The following is a 15,839-nucleotide window of genomic DNA, read 5'->3' as shown; positions in this document are numbered from 1 at the left end:
ATTCCAGTGCTCAAGGTGGGTAGGAAATTTAAAGGGGTATTCCCATCATGGACATCTATGGCATATCCACAGGGCCACCACCCAGTCCCATCTGGTTATGCCTTAAATGTCTAAGGTAGGAATAACTCTTTACAGAGGACCTGTCATCCTTCCAGCCATTTCATTATCCATGTAATAACAATTCTGGAGCATCTGTAACACCCCAGAGTGGTGTTACCAGTCCTGCACCCTGCTACTATCTCTAATGGGCTAACCTCATGTCATCTTATGCATTTATTTCCAGGTCCTCCACAATGTGCATTTCTAATAATGTTGTTATGTAACTGTTCATGTAATATACCTAGTACACCAGCAGGTGGCAGCAAACATGGCAGAGATGAATTAGATAGAATGAAACTTACCATTCCATTCGAACCTCCCCCTCCCCTTTCCTCTGGAGAGAAGTGGGCTTGTCCAACTTCCTTCAGGAAAGGTGGGGACCAGTTAGAGTTAGTGTGGTTTACCCCTGCTAGGGGAAGGGTGTGCAGGGGCACGTCTCTGCTCGATGTGCCCACGCCAGCCAGAGGCCAAAGCTTGAAGATTCAGGAGCCAGGAGGAAAGTTCCCTGGCATAGCCTAGAGTCAGACTACAGAGAAGAAGTGCAGCATACAGAAGAAGCTGAGTTATACAGCCAGCAGAGTCAGAGAGAAAAAGATATAGCAGAGTTGAGTTTACCTGCCAGTTTAATGCTAAAGCCTGCTGGAACCAAGACAAAGCCTGAAACAGTTTGGAGAAACGTTTATTCAAGTAAAGGTGCCATTGAACTTCATCTCAAAGTCTGGACTCAAGTTATTCTTCCCAATCCCTCAATTATTCCCCCTATTTATTGCTTCGGATCCAAAGCCTGGGTTCCAGCCGTATCCAGGTAGGAGCACCATGACACACATAAAGATACATTTTAGGCCGCAACATACCACTCGGCATTTCCTACACCTGGGACGCAGTATATAGGAGAGCCCTGGGGGGAGGCGCCCGTTGCATATCTATTCTTATAACTCTATGCTATGCCATTTCTCTATTATTAATACTAGAAGTTCATAAATGAATTGCCAGCAGGCTGCAATTAAGGTCCATCTGGGTGTTAGCAGTTAGGGGTGTGTCTCTGCACAGTCTGACACTTTCCAATTAGTGCTGTCACTGAGGAGCACACCCTCAACTGCTAACACCCATCTTGTACTTCATTGCAAACTTCTAGTATTAATATTAGGAGAATGACACAACAAAGAGTCAAGAGAATAGATGTTCCGGAATTGCAATCACATGGGGAATACAATCAGTTACTAAAACAGACACGTCAGGAGAGGTAACAGCAGTGGCCTGCCTAGGGGAGGGCGGGGGGTGCGGTCTGCCCTGGGTGCTGGCTCTCAGGGGGATGCCAGAAACAATGAGCACATCCATCAATACAGATGAAAGCGCTCATTGCTGGAGCGCTGACGCCTACATACTGTGGCGGGGCATGGGAGCGCAAAGTTCCCTGCCCTGCTGCCGATCACAGCCATAGGCTTCAGGCCTAGTAGGCCTTAGGCCTATGCGGTAGTGAAATCCCGGAGCAGGTGTGAGTGATGATGTCATTGCGTGCTCCTGTGCCATTACACAGCACAGTGAAGTGTGCGCGCCTGCCATCATGCGCCTGGACATAGGTGAGTATTTAGCTTTTATTTTATTTTTATTTATTTTATGTGTCAACTTTGGGGGACAGTATTTTATGTGTCAACTTTGGGGGGAAATTGCAGTATGGGGGGCAAATTACTATGTTGGGAAAAAATATTATGGTGGGATACTGTGTGTAGTCAAATTATTATGGGAGAGATTACTATGTGGGGGCAAATTACTATATGGGGAAATGTGGCGGAAAGTACTGTGTGGGGGCAGTGTGGGGGAAACTACTGTATGGGGGAAATTACTGTGTGGGGGAAATTACTGTATGGGGGCAGTGTGGGGGAAACTACTGTATGAGGGCAGTGTGGGGGAAACTACTGTATGAGGGCAGTGTGGGGGAAACTACTATATGGAGCAGTGTGGGGCAAATTACTATATGGGGCAGTGTGGGGGAAATTACTGAATGGGGCAGTGCGGGGGTAGTTACTGTATGGGAGCAGTGTGGGGGAAAGTACTGTATGTGGGAAATTACTGTATGGGGCAGTGGAGGGGGGGAATACTGTGTGGGGCAAATTACTATATGGGGCAGTGTGGGGGAAATTACTGTGGGGGCAGTGTGGGGGAAACTACTGTGTGGGGGCAGTGTGGGGGAAACTACTGTGTGGGGGCGGTGTGGGGAAACTACTGTGTGGGTGGGGCAAATTACTATGGGGGCAGTGTGGGGGAAATTATTATATGGGGCAGCGTGGGGGGTGTTGCTATTGTGGAGGCACTGTAGGGGCAATTCTATTATTTATAGGGACACTATACAGGGATTATTGCCTGGAGCACAATAGAGGGTGTTATTATTACTGGGGGTCTCTAGGGGACACTATAGCTGCTGTGGACACTATAGGGACATTTGGAGTAATTGATCAAACTGGTGTAAAGTAGAACTGGCTTAGTTGCCCATAGCAGCCAATCAGATTCCACCTTTCATATTTGACAGCTCTTTTGAAAATCCAGTTCTACTTTACACCAGTTTGATAAATGACCCCAATTATGTTTATTAGGGTCACTATTTTTTCAGCAGTATAGTACCTGGGGCATTAGGGGGTACAACGGGCACAGCATTGGGGGTGGCAGCAGGATGACACTGTGGGGATACGAGGATGGGGAGGTTGATGGAAAAATTTAGAAATCTAACGTGTCTGTATTACAAACTCTGTAGAGACGAGAAATGGCTGAAAGAATTTGTCATGGCGGTCTAACGGAGGAGAAGAGGAAAGAGAAAGTTTACATGACAGGAGATGTCCCTGGATGTAAGAGGTATGTGGTCAAGTATTGGGGGGGTGCCAGAGAAAGGACCCGCCCCGAGTGCCAAACACACTAGGCACGCCACTGGGCAACAGGTCCAATTTAAGGGTATTGTCCAGGCTTTTCCTATTGATGACCTATCCTCAGATCTGCGGGGGTCTGACTCCCCACCTATCAGCTATACGAGAAGACGGTGCACACATTGCGCATGTGCCGTATCCCTTCTCTCTTTCTATTCACTGCTGCTAGTCTATGGCAAAGACCATAGACAGCAGCAGCGGACAAGAAGAGAGAAGGTAGATGGCAGGCGGGCAATGCATGCATCGTCAACTCGTACAGCTGATAGGTGGGGAGTCAGACCCCCGCAGCTCTGATATTGATGACCTATTCTGAGAATAGGTCCTCAATAGTAAAAAGCTGGACAATTGTATTAGATTGGAAAAACATGGCTAATATTTTACGGAAACAATGCAGGTTGTCTCCACCCATACTAGGCATGGATGTCCTCTCTTCAAGGACTCACTATCCACCTCTATGGTTTGTATAACTTTGGTGGACAGGAATCTCCCCCTTTAGGATATGTTTATACATCAAATTAAAATTTGCTATGTATTTCTGCTGTACCATCAGATTTCTGACAAAGTTTTGGGCGAATACGCTGGGGTTGCCTAGCACATATGTAATAGAATTAGCCCCGTTGCCCTTCAGTGTGGCTAAGCCTCAGCAATTCTGTCTTAAAGAAACTGTAAGGAAAGAAAAACTCTGTGCCAGTGTCGACTATTGTATGGCTACCTTATAAATCCGTGTCTGGCGCTTTAAGTGATCTATCAGGAAATTCACACGGTAATATTCACAGGTGTAGGACATGGGTCGTTTGGCATGTTTAGATGCAGAATGAGCCCCAAAATCTACGTGAAAGTTGAATTTACCTTAAAGAGGTTCTACAGCAGCCGATGTATCATAATAAATGGTGCAGCACCTACCATAAATAATAAAGACATCCCAGTTCCCTGAACTTTATGAATGCACTTGGATTGCAGGCTTATATTTTGAATCTGGTCGTGGAACTTGATGTTCTCCTACGGACATCACCCCCTATATAATAACACATAATAATAGAACACTAAACCCATAGATATAAAAAATACGTCCTGATAGATGCAACAATTGATTCGGAAAATATGTTACAATAAAATGTTTTCCATAGCGTGAGGTTGTTTTAAATGAGCACTCCCATTTAAGTGTACGCAAAGAATAAAAAAAATTAAATAAGAGGTTGGGGGCTTTTTTGCATAGATTTCACACTTTCTTGATAATGATCGGCTTGCGCAAAATTATAAAATAAAGTGTTACGGGAACAAAAATAACAAACAAAGCCCTTTTATGTGAAGACGGATTTCCAGCGTGCTTTAGGCCACGCTTGGTAAGCAAAATTAAGAGTCACTAAAAAAGAAATAATTCATTTTTTCAGGCAACGAGTAATTATTGAAGAAGCCGTCTAGCAAACAGCAACACTCCCGCGAGAAAACTGGTAATCCAAAATGAATATATTATTTAGCTCCGTTACCAGGAGGAAAATATGCCAGCCTTTTAATAAATCAAACTCGCAATTACTACTAAACAAATTATTAGGTTATCCTGGTACCTCGCTCAGTACCACTCAAAGGAAAAAGAAGGTAATCTGCACTGAAGAACATACAATTGGTGGTTGTGGTAAGCGGGGGAGGGTGTACTTTAGGGGGCGGAGCCTATAAGGAAGTCAAGAGAATCCCAAAGCGCCTTTCCACTCAATGTACCACTTGAACCCAAAACCGAGTTCGGTAAAAGGTTTTTAACAGTAGAAATTAATTTCTGAAGTTATTACCCGAAGTCTCGCAAGACTTTGCAAAGTAATAACTTTGGCTCATAGGAGCCAATACATTCTAATACTCGCTCCTTACAGTATTCTAACAAAGTTTTATGCGAAGTCGATTTTCTCATTCCTAGTCATTACCATACTCACTGGCCTCCTCTTAGATCACAGGCTGGGGGGGGGGGGGGGGTTGTGAGGGAACCTACAGACACTTTTTAGCAACATGTATAGAGGATAGGAAACTGTCATTTCTTTGGGGATCAGAAGCTTGATGGACTGACCAATATTTCTGCTTTCCCAGGCAACCAGACTTAACTGTGGCGTAACGTATTGCATTCTGTTTTTATCCCTTTTATTTTCCAAACTGTTATTTTGCACTGTGTATATGTATATGTTTGTATATCTTATGTTCTATTTTCGATGATAACCCCATTGTTTGTACTCATTATCTTTTTTTATATTAAAACTTTACTTTAGTAAGAGCCTTCTTGTGCTCTAATGATTCCATGACCTTAGAAGAAGCGTTACCTACATATTGATTTACTTACAACTGTGAAGGCTAGCAGTTGTAGAGTGCACTTAGGTGTTATTTAATGATCCTGACAATGTTGTTTTGACCACACATGGTTACATAGTCACATAGTTAATACGGTTGAAAAAAGACATGTCCATCAAGTTCAACCAAGGAATAGGTAGGTGGGGACACGAATCCCAGAAGGAAGTGAGACTCAGATTTCTACACATTTTCATAAGTATTAATGTAGTTTACTTTTAAAAATTCATCTAAACACTTTTTAAAACTGTCCACTGTCCCTGCTGTGACCACGTCCTGAGGAGTCTATTCCACAGATTCACCAGTTCTCACAGTAAAGAAGCTTTGATGCTTCCGGAGACTGAACTTTTTCCTCTTCAGTCGGAGGCAGTGCCCCCTTGTATTTTGAACGCATTTTACATGGAACAGTTTTTCACTGTATTCTTTGTATGGCTCATTTATATATTTGTATTTATATATTGGTATAGGTTAATCATGTCCCCCCTTAGACGTCTCTTCTCAAGACTGAATAAATTCAATTCTTTTAATCTTTCCTCATAACTAGGACCCTCCGTGCCCCTTATCAGTTTAGTCGCTCTCCTCTGTACTTTTTCCAGCTGCAGTGCATCCTTTCTATGTACTGGTGCCCAGAACTGGACTGCGTATTTCAGATGAGGTCGCACCAACGCTTTGTAAAGTGGTAATATTATATCCCTGCCCCGCGAGTCCATGCCACGTTTAATGCATGACAATATCCTGGTGGCCTTAGAGGCAGCTGATTGACATTGTATGCTGTAATTTAATCTACCATCCACAAGGGCACCCAAATCCTTCTCTATAAGTGACTCCCCCAGTGTTACATCCCCTAGGACATATGAAGCACAGAGATTATTACTACCGAGATGCAGAACTTTACATTTGTCCACATTGAACCTCAATCACTCAGAGTGTCCAAGTCAGCTTGTAGTATATGGACATCTTCCATAGACTGCACAGTACTACACAGCTTAGTGTCATCTGCAGAAATAGATACGGTGCTATTAGTCCCATCCTCAATATCATTAATAAATAAATTAAATAATAGAGGGCCCACCACTGAACCTTGGGGTCACCACTTATAACCCGGGACCATTCGGAATAGGAATCATTGACCACAACTCTCTGGACACGGTACTTCAGCCAGTTACAGACTATACTTTCCAAGCCTATAGGTCTATAATTACCTGTGATGGACCTTGATCCTGTTTTGAATATGGGCACCACGTTTGCCTTGCGCCAATCACTTGGCACTGTACCAGTACCTAGAGAATCTTTACAAATTATTAGGGGTGCAGCAATGACTGAACTGAGCTCTTTAAGCACTCTTGGGTGTAATCCATCTGGACCCGAAGCCTTGTTCACATTTACCTTATTTAACTTATCTTGGACCATATCTATAGTTAGCCAAGTGAGTATATCACTGGATGTACTAACAGCCCCGGCTCCACAGATATCAGCTCCTTTCTCTTCTTTTGTATATACAGCTAAAAAAAAACATTTAGTAACTCTGCTTTTGCAGCCGAGAGCGGTCCGTGGTATGCCGGGCTGGATTCCTGTTCAGAGCAGGAGCGCATGGCGTCATTGGTTGCTATGACGCCGTGCGCATCATGCCGCTGCTGCAGTACAGTAATACACTGAGTGTATTACTGTACTGCAGCGGCGGCATGAAGCGCACAGTGTCATAGCAACCAATGACGCCGTGCGCTCCTGCTCTGAACAGGAATCCAGCCCGGCATACCACGGACCGCTCTCGGCTGCGGAACACGGCCGTGTGTATGAGGCCTTTCCCTTATTTTCAGTGATTACCCTCCCCACCTTATCATTATTTAGTGGACCTACCTGCTCAGACCTAGGTTTTTTAGCATTTATAAACTTAAAGAATTTTTGGGGATTTGTTTTGCTCTCTTTTGCCACCTGCTGTTCATTTTGTATTTTTGCTAATTTTATCTCCTTTTTACAGATTTTATTAAGCCCTTTGTAATCTTCAAACGCTACAGCTGACCCCTCAGATTTGCATTTTTAAAATGCCCTTTTTTTGTCTTTTATTCCCCTTTTTACAGTAGATCTAAGCCATGGGTGGTTTAATTTTAGCCATTTATACTTGTTACCTAAAGGAATACATTTTTGTAGTGCAATTACTCAATGTGGATTTAAAGCTCTCCCATTTATCCTCAGTATTATTACGTGACAGTAGCTGCCCTGAAATGCTGCCCTCAACCCTGGGAAATTCGCCTTTTTGAAATCTAGAGTTTGCTTTTTATAGTTTAAGGGGGAATATAATTATATTGTGGTCACTATTACCTAGTGTTTCTCGAACAGTAACATTTCCAACAAGCTCTGCATCATTAGAAATTACCAGATCCAACAGAGCATCGCCCCTAGTGGGAGCTTCTACAAACTGGCCCATAAAGTTGTCCTAGCAGCAAGTTGAGGAATTTTCTCCCCTTTGTGGTTGAGGCAGAACCATGACCCCAGTCAATGTCTGGGAAGTTAAAATCTCCCACAATGACCACTGTACCAGCCTGTGCAGCCCGCTCTATTTGGTTATACAGTTGCGTTTCTATCTCCTCTGTTAGGGGGTCTAAAGATTATACCTATAGATTACACATTATTTTTTCAGTGTTTTTATCCCTTTGAACTTCCACCCATAAGGTTTCCACATCCTCACTCCACCATGTCAAAAACACCAAAACGACCCACTTCAAGCTGAACATTTTTGGCAAGCCAATTCAAATCCATTTCACTATTTTATGTCATGTAGATTTTATACCTGTATACGGCTTTATCCTTCTTTGTTCGAATATGCCAGAGGTGTAAATCACGTTACCATCTCAAAAAGCAAATTAACAAAGGCTCTTGTAAAGAAAATGGCTCTACCCAAGTGATGTAATTTGGAAAATTATTTATTATGGAGAATGGAATATTCGGAGGAAAATCTGCTTGACCTATACGAATTTACTGTATCGTAAAAGGGCTATTATGCATTTGCATCAAAATTATCTCATAAAAAGCTTAATTTTTTATCATTCTGGTCGTCAGATGTCTTGGAGATAAATTATTCATTGCAGCCATTTTAGTTGCTAAATTGAAATTTCATGTATATATTTACACGGCAAAAGGGATGCATAAAATTATTTCTTTGTAGTGTGGACAGCTGCGACTTAAAAGGGTTATCCAACACCAGTGGCGTACCTAGAGAGGTAAGGGCCCCATAGCAAGGATCAAACCAGGCCCCCCAGACAGGACAGAAGGGTTTCTGCCTAAACCCCTTTCAATGACCCTGGGCCATTTTTTCTACTGCTTCATTTGCTAAAATTTGTTCCTTTAGAGGGCAGAGTCCTGACCAAGTTTTCACTTCCAGTAGAAGAGGAGATAATTTCAACTAAGACCCTGGGCCCCATAGCAGTCACATGGTCTGCCGCTATGGTAGTTACACCCCTGTCCAACACCTATAATGCCCCCCTAATGCCTGGGCCCCTCATAAAGGTTGTACTTACACCGCTCCTCAACACCTGCGTCGCTCTTGATGCCCGCACTGGCCGTCGCTGCATCTCCCCGTTGCGTGGATTAAAACATCTGGCAATGGGGGGGGGATATCCAGTAGCAGGCCGCAAAGGAGATGAGCCTCCCTACCATCGCGGGTATAGCTAGGGAGGCTCGTTCCATTTGTGGCCTGCTATTAGCTGCCCCTCTCCGTCGCCGGATCTTTTGATCCGGGCTACGGAGAGATGCAGCAGTGGCCGTGAGGGCATCAGGAATGACGCGGGAAACTACAGCCTGTATGAGGGGCCCGGGTATTAGAGGGGGTATTATAGGGGTAGGATTACCCCTTTTACCTGCAGGTATCATTGTGGCCTTTTGGCGATGCATACGAGAGGTATAAATTTTTTGGCAACTGGGGCATACCATTGACAAACATTAAAATTATCATCTTAGTCAAAGTGGAAGTCAATAGAATAAAATCAGTCCATGAAGTCTGCATACTGGGTTGTATGTAATGTAGGGGGATAAGGTGGCATCCATTTGTACCTTTGCACTAATTTGTGTAAGGGTACTTTCACACTTGCGTTGTGAGGATCTCATTTCAATGTAAATTAATGTCGGATCCGGCATTCCGGCAAGTGTTCTGGAATTTTGGATGGAGAAAATACCGCAGCATGCGGTATCGTAAGAGGGACTGAACTGATGCATTCTGATGCATATTAAAGGGAATTCTCTCCATTCAGAATGTATTAGGATTAAACTGATCATTTTTTTTCCGGTATTGAGCCCCTAGGACGGAACTCAATACTGTAAAAGAATAACGCTGGTGTGAAAGTACCCTTAGACCATTAGTTCAATACAATATCACAAAAAATACCTGGAGTGGCTGCAATACACCACATAATCACTAGTTGGCGGCATGTAGGCACATATAGGATAGACACTTGGTGACACAATATCTCACCTGTCCATATAATACATGAAACAAGCTTTGCCCATCCGCATTGTGATATAGAAATGTCCTCTCTTAAAGGGGATGTCCAGGCTGTGACAAAAATTAGGGATCATGTGTGAGTTAAAAAAAAGCTAACCTACTCTGGTTATCCTGGTACCTCTGGCACGTCTCCTTCCCTCCCTCACGTCCCTACTCCATGTGAAAAGTTCCGCATTTTACAGCTGCCAGCCAATCAGTGGTCTCTGAGGTGGTGTGCCATGCTGAGACTTCAGTACATAGTTGCAGAGCCAACCACTTGGCCACTGGCAGTCCAGGTCTTTCAATGAAGCCATGAGGATGTAATCTATCAACTAGGCTTCAGAACAGGTCGGACTATGGATTCGGGAGGGGGCAACGTTCTATCTTACATCCCATCGCATTTCTGCTTCATTCTTTTGATAGGTCTTGCAGAGTAGGTCTGAGGGAGTTCTTCCGAACACAGATGAACCCTGTCTTCTTATGTTGAGTTGCTTCACACCTATCCTGAAGCCTTATAGTGAGGGCCCCATAAAAAAGATCTAAATAGACCACTCAGTACACGAGGGCCTGGTGTTTGTTTGCCCTTTGATACCTTTTCTATCACTCTCGGCTCATTTTCCCATCTTCTACACCAGTTCCTCCAGATAGTCGAATTTTATAAGTTCTCACCACCCAAAGGAGATACGGATCAGTCAGGACTCTACAATAGTTAAAGGTATTCCTCTATGGTACATACAGTATATCCTTGAATGTGAAGACTGCCAGAACTTTATCAGAAAGAAGCATTTTGGCATAGTTTATTAAATCATGGGCCTCAGCAAGTCACAGTCTGTGTCTTGATTTACAAGACACCTTCAAAAAGTTACGGACCTTCTTCTATCTCTTTGCTATGAGAAAAATGTTCTTCCTTGCAGTGTCGGACTGGGGTGCCTAGGGCCCACTAGTAAAATTCACTCTGGGGGCCCACTGTAAAGCTACATGCATGTGCTACCTGCCCACACTATCCAGTCTTTTATATGGACATAGGCAATGTACTGTATAGCATCTTAGCCAGTCTATTTATATGTCAGTCTACTGCACTATGTGCCACTTGTGCAAGATGTGGGGGACTAGAGGCCCACCTTGCTCAGAGGCCCACCGGGGGATTCACCTGTTCCCCTTGTGGGCCAGTCCAAGCCTGCTTCCTTGAGTGTGTCAAAAGGGTTACCAAGAATTTGGAAAACAGGGCTGATTTCTTCCACAAACAGCACCACCATAGGTTATGTCCGGTATTGCAGCTCAGCTTCATTGAAATGTAAATGGAACGGAGCTGCAATACCACACACATCCAGTAGCCAAGCATGGCACTATATTTGGAAGAAAGACATTTTTCTGATCCTGTACTGTCCCTTGTAACCATAACATATCTCTAGTCTATGACGAATCCTGCATCTCAAATCATTGTCGGCCAAATTGTTAATTACCTGCACAAGGTTATGTGGAATGACCCTGCAATCGGACCAAAAATGTTTAATTGTACTTAACTGGAGAGTTTATTTGAAGGGCTTTGCCTAAATCTGAATTAGCATCAAGATGGGTAGGTCTCGCGGGAGAAGATAATCACTGCTCCCAATTAGGCATGAATATCTATTAAGCATAAATAGCGAGCAAGCTGCAAGAGTGAAAACTCCGGGGATTATGTATGTACTCTTCATTGTTAAATGAATCTAATAAATTAAACGAGATTTATTCTATTGATGATGTCTGAAGGCAGAAGCCAAAGTGTGATTACTTTTATTACTGTGATTTATATGTTTATTACTTATACCCTAGCATCAAAAATGATTCCTGATTGATAGCGCAGGGCGGCGGGAAGTCACACATGAGGGGTGCACTTGATGAATTTGTGAAACTTAGCAAATGGAAGATGATTAATGCAAATATATCAAGACATTTTCCCTTATTTCTCCAACCATGTATTTTTGCTTCGTTGTGATGAAAAGTGCGATTTTCTATGTATCCTTCACTTAAAGGGCACACGCCATAAAAAGTGTCTGCTGGAAGATTTGCATGGTGATACTCCAGTTAAAGGACATCTGTCAGCAGTTGTGTCCCTATGACACTGGCTGACCTGTTACATGTGCACTTGGCAGCTGAAGACATCTGTGTTGGTCCCATGTTCATATGTGCCCGCATTGCTGAGAAAAATTATGTTTTAATATGTGCAAATGAGCCTCTAGGTGCAACGGGGGCGTAGCCATTACATCTAGAGGCTCTGCTCTCTCGGCATCTGCCGGACCCTCTGCACTTTTTAGGAACATGGGACCAACACAGATGCCTTCAGCGCACATGTAACAGGTCAGCCAGTGTCATAGGGACGAATCTGCTGACAGGCGCCCTTTAAGTTTCACCCAGGTTTAGAAAAAGGGCAATGAATTATATATCATGTGACCTAATTATACGTATATCCATTTGCATACAATTTTCAAGCATGACTTGCACTGGATATCTGGCTTGGCTATTTACTCTTGTCATGTCCCAAGGCTTGTTAAAAAGTCAGACTTTGACTCATAGGGAGCCACTTCCACAAGGTGGCGCTAACACGGTGGCTCTCTTTGCCTGGGAGATAACTCTTTGCATAATATTTTCCCATGGAGCATTGCAGTCTCCATACACAGCTGATCTCTTTAAGAAGAGCCAGTTCCCTGTCTAAGTAGCACTTGTGTCATGTAAGATCGCGAAATGACCTGGAATGTCTCTTTAAATTAAAGGACGTTATGAGAGCTCGATGCACTCTCCAAACTGAACTGGAAGTGACTGGGTGACAGGTGTGCCCCTTCTGTTACTCCACTCAGACAGCAATCCAGGTTAAAGCCGTATTCAAGAACATCTATCTATCCATCTATCTCAGTGGTGGCTCTCAGAGCCTTCTCTGTGGGTACCCGCACCCTGAAACAAGTCTATGGTGTACCAATATGCCGTAGACTCTTCCTGCTATTCATCAGCGCAGGGTGCTCTACGAACAGCACGGCCAGCGCATTGAATGTAGGCAGGCCATTATAGATAAAGGACATGGAACATACACTATACTGAACTGTAGTATTCAGGTTACATTGCCGTGTTGGCACTTTGCGATAAATAAGTGGGTTTTGGGTTACAGTTTGGGCACTCGGTTTGCCATCAATATTTCTGTCTAGCTCCTATCAATCTATTATCTATCTTTCCATCCTATATCTATCTATCTACAAAAACAAAAAACAACAGCAGCACGCTCTCTTCAAGGGTGAAAATTGGGTGCAATCCCTCCTAGATTCCAGGCACAAATCCACAGACAATGTCCAAGCAGCAAATAATAATGAGGCAGCACTCCAAGGAAGGTGAGGGTGGTGGACCCGTTTATTACCCCAGTCGCAACGTTTCAGCCCAGCTCAATGGGGCCTTTGTCATCTTGTCTATCTATTTATCTACACTAGCAGAAAATGAAAAAAGAACTGGAAAACTGTATGTGATTGAGCTGAGATTGACAACGTATAAACTGCTAGTGAACTGCTAATGGTCCTTGGTCAATGATCACACAATCCGAGGTGGTGTCCCCTTTATTTTGGGTTCTGCAGTAGGGTATATGTCTAGGCAGGGTCACATTAATACTGGGTGGCATCTCCCTTTGCTGTGATACAGGCATAGTAGTGGTCATATAGATGCTGGATATCCTTTTGTGGTCATTCCAAGCTCTTCCAACTTGGACCCATGATTCTGCGCATTGGGAGATCCATCAACCTATCCAGCCCCAGACATTCTTGATGGGGAGAGATAGAGCTGACCAGAGGAGATGCTAATGTCCTGAAGAGCACATTGTCTAGCATGATCTAGGTGTGGATTGCGCTATCTTGTTGGAATACTACGTCTCCTGACTGAGTAGAAAAAATGGCACTAAGACTGGTTCCATGACGTCCTGGATATAACGAAGGCCAGATAATGTTCCCTCTATGAGTTTCAGATGGGAATAGCCATGGTAGCTAATGGTGCCCCATACCATGAGACCGGGGGTTGGTCCTGAGTGTCTCCGCACTATACATAATGGCAGTAGGTTCTCTCGAACTCTGATGCAGCCATCAATGCCAAACTACAGTGTTCAGTGATGAAAGAAGGTTCAGACTTGGTACTAATAATGGTCTTCTCAGAGTTCACAGGAGGGATGGAGAGCACCTGCCATCATGCTGCGGTCTATGTGCCACTAGAATGGCGCTCTACTCCATGTTCATCCCACGCCATTCTAATGCACTTATACAACGGGACACTATGCAAATATTCTAGAACCTCATGGTTCAACACCCAAGTAGAACAGTGCCTGTAACGGTACGTTTGTACATTCAAAGTACCGTAAAAGCATACAGGAATGCATGAGTCTGTCTGCCTGATTACCTCTTCCGAGAACTAAATAATCAAAGCGCATCAGGAGCATAATAGCATCATAATTAATCGCAGTCATATTCTTGTAAAAAAAAAAATCACGTAGGAAAATTACATCTTCTTCGATTAACATGAAATATAAGTGTCAACGCGGTGATAAAATCCCAATCAATAAGACAAAATAACAACGCTGTTAAAAGGGTAGAAAGGAAGGTGTTCTGTATAAGTTATTTTCGAGGTTAGAACCCCTTTTAAAATAAACGGATTTCATCTTTACACCGCGTCACCTAAATCACTGCGATGTTTGTGTATACAATTATAATCAGACAATAAATTGTAGCTATTGAATGGATTATGTCCGCGCCGGGCGACCTTATAAATCTCAGGTTGTCATACCTTTAGAAAATGCCCGTGTAACAATCAGTTGATTACATGTCGGGAGCAGCTGCATGTATGTTAGCTGGAAAATATGAAAGGCCGAGGGTAATTCAGAGTTCACTGGTAGAAGCTTGTAAAATATTTGTCTGACAGAAACTCTCATTGTACTGCTTTGGAAATCCTTGTTTAACCTGGGATTCAGCTCCAGAGATTTATAATGAGCTCCGCTGGAAGTTCTTTTAAATGTTGCAATTTGAAAGGAATGTGAAACAAATAATACACATTGTATCACATAAAAGAAGTAAATGTATAGTCAGTATGTTTGGGATCTGTTCTGCCCCGGGCAGGGGCATTACTACACAAGGTGCAGAGGGGGCCCAAATGAACCCTTTCCCCCAACAGAGGCTAGTGATATGAATTACGTAATAGCTGGGGGGGGTGCTGTTACAAACCCCAATCCTGGAGCCCTAGGGCGTCCCACAAGTAAGAGATCCATGTCATAAAATACATGACATAGTTGGTGGGAGGCTCATCCATTGGGTCATGCTCAGAGTTGTAGCACTCTTTGTATAGAGTATAATAGAAATGTATTATGCTCGTGCCCAATGGTCAGAACATGTTGAGGGTTGTAGTATGCTATGAACAAAGTATAACAGAAAAGTATTATGGTCATGTCCTGTGGTCAGGGCATGTTGAGAGTTGTAATGTTCTATGAATGGAGTATAAAAGAAAAGTATTATGGTCATGTCTAGTGGTTAGGACATGTTAAGGGTTGTACCATACTATACATAGAGTATGATAAGTTTGTGTTATGAGATCATGTCTAGTGGCTGGGTCATGTTGGGAGTTGTAGTGTAGTATGTATTGTGACACAGTAAGAGGTTTGGGAAAACAGGTATTTTCCTTCCCAGCATGTGCTGCTGGCCTGATTACAGCCAGGTGAGTTTAAATACCGGACCGGATTTTAAATGCCGGTCCGGATTTTGGCAGCACCTGACTGTCCTTAAATAGGCAGCTGGGCTCAGAAGCCAGGTCTCTGTGTTGGGATCTGGGAGCCTTGTGTCTGGATGATGTTTGCTACCTGTTTGGTGTAAAAACAGGTTGGTGCTGCTATGGTCAAGGACTTTTTGAGGCAGAATTGCTGCATGGTGTGAATTACCACCAACACCGCAAGGTGACTTTTTGTTTGAATATGACCGTTTATTTTGTCACTTGCCTAAAGTGTGAATAAAACACTGAACTGTTTGATCCAAATAACG

Source organism: Bufo gargarizans, chromosome 7 (assembly GCF_014858855.1).
Source record: "Bufo gargarizans isolate SCDJY-AF-19 chromosome 7, ASM1485885v1, whole genome shotgun sequence".
In the NCBI taxonomy this organism is placed as follows: domain Eukaryota; kingdom Metazoa; phylum Chordata; class Amphibia; order Anura; family Bufonidae; genus Bufo; species Bufo gargarizans.
The sequence above is the reverse complement of the archived record's forward strand: the minus strand, read 5'-3'. Positions refer to the sequence as shown.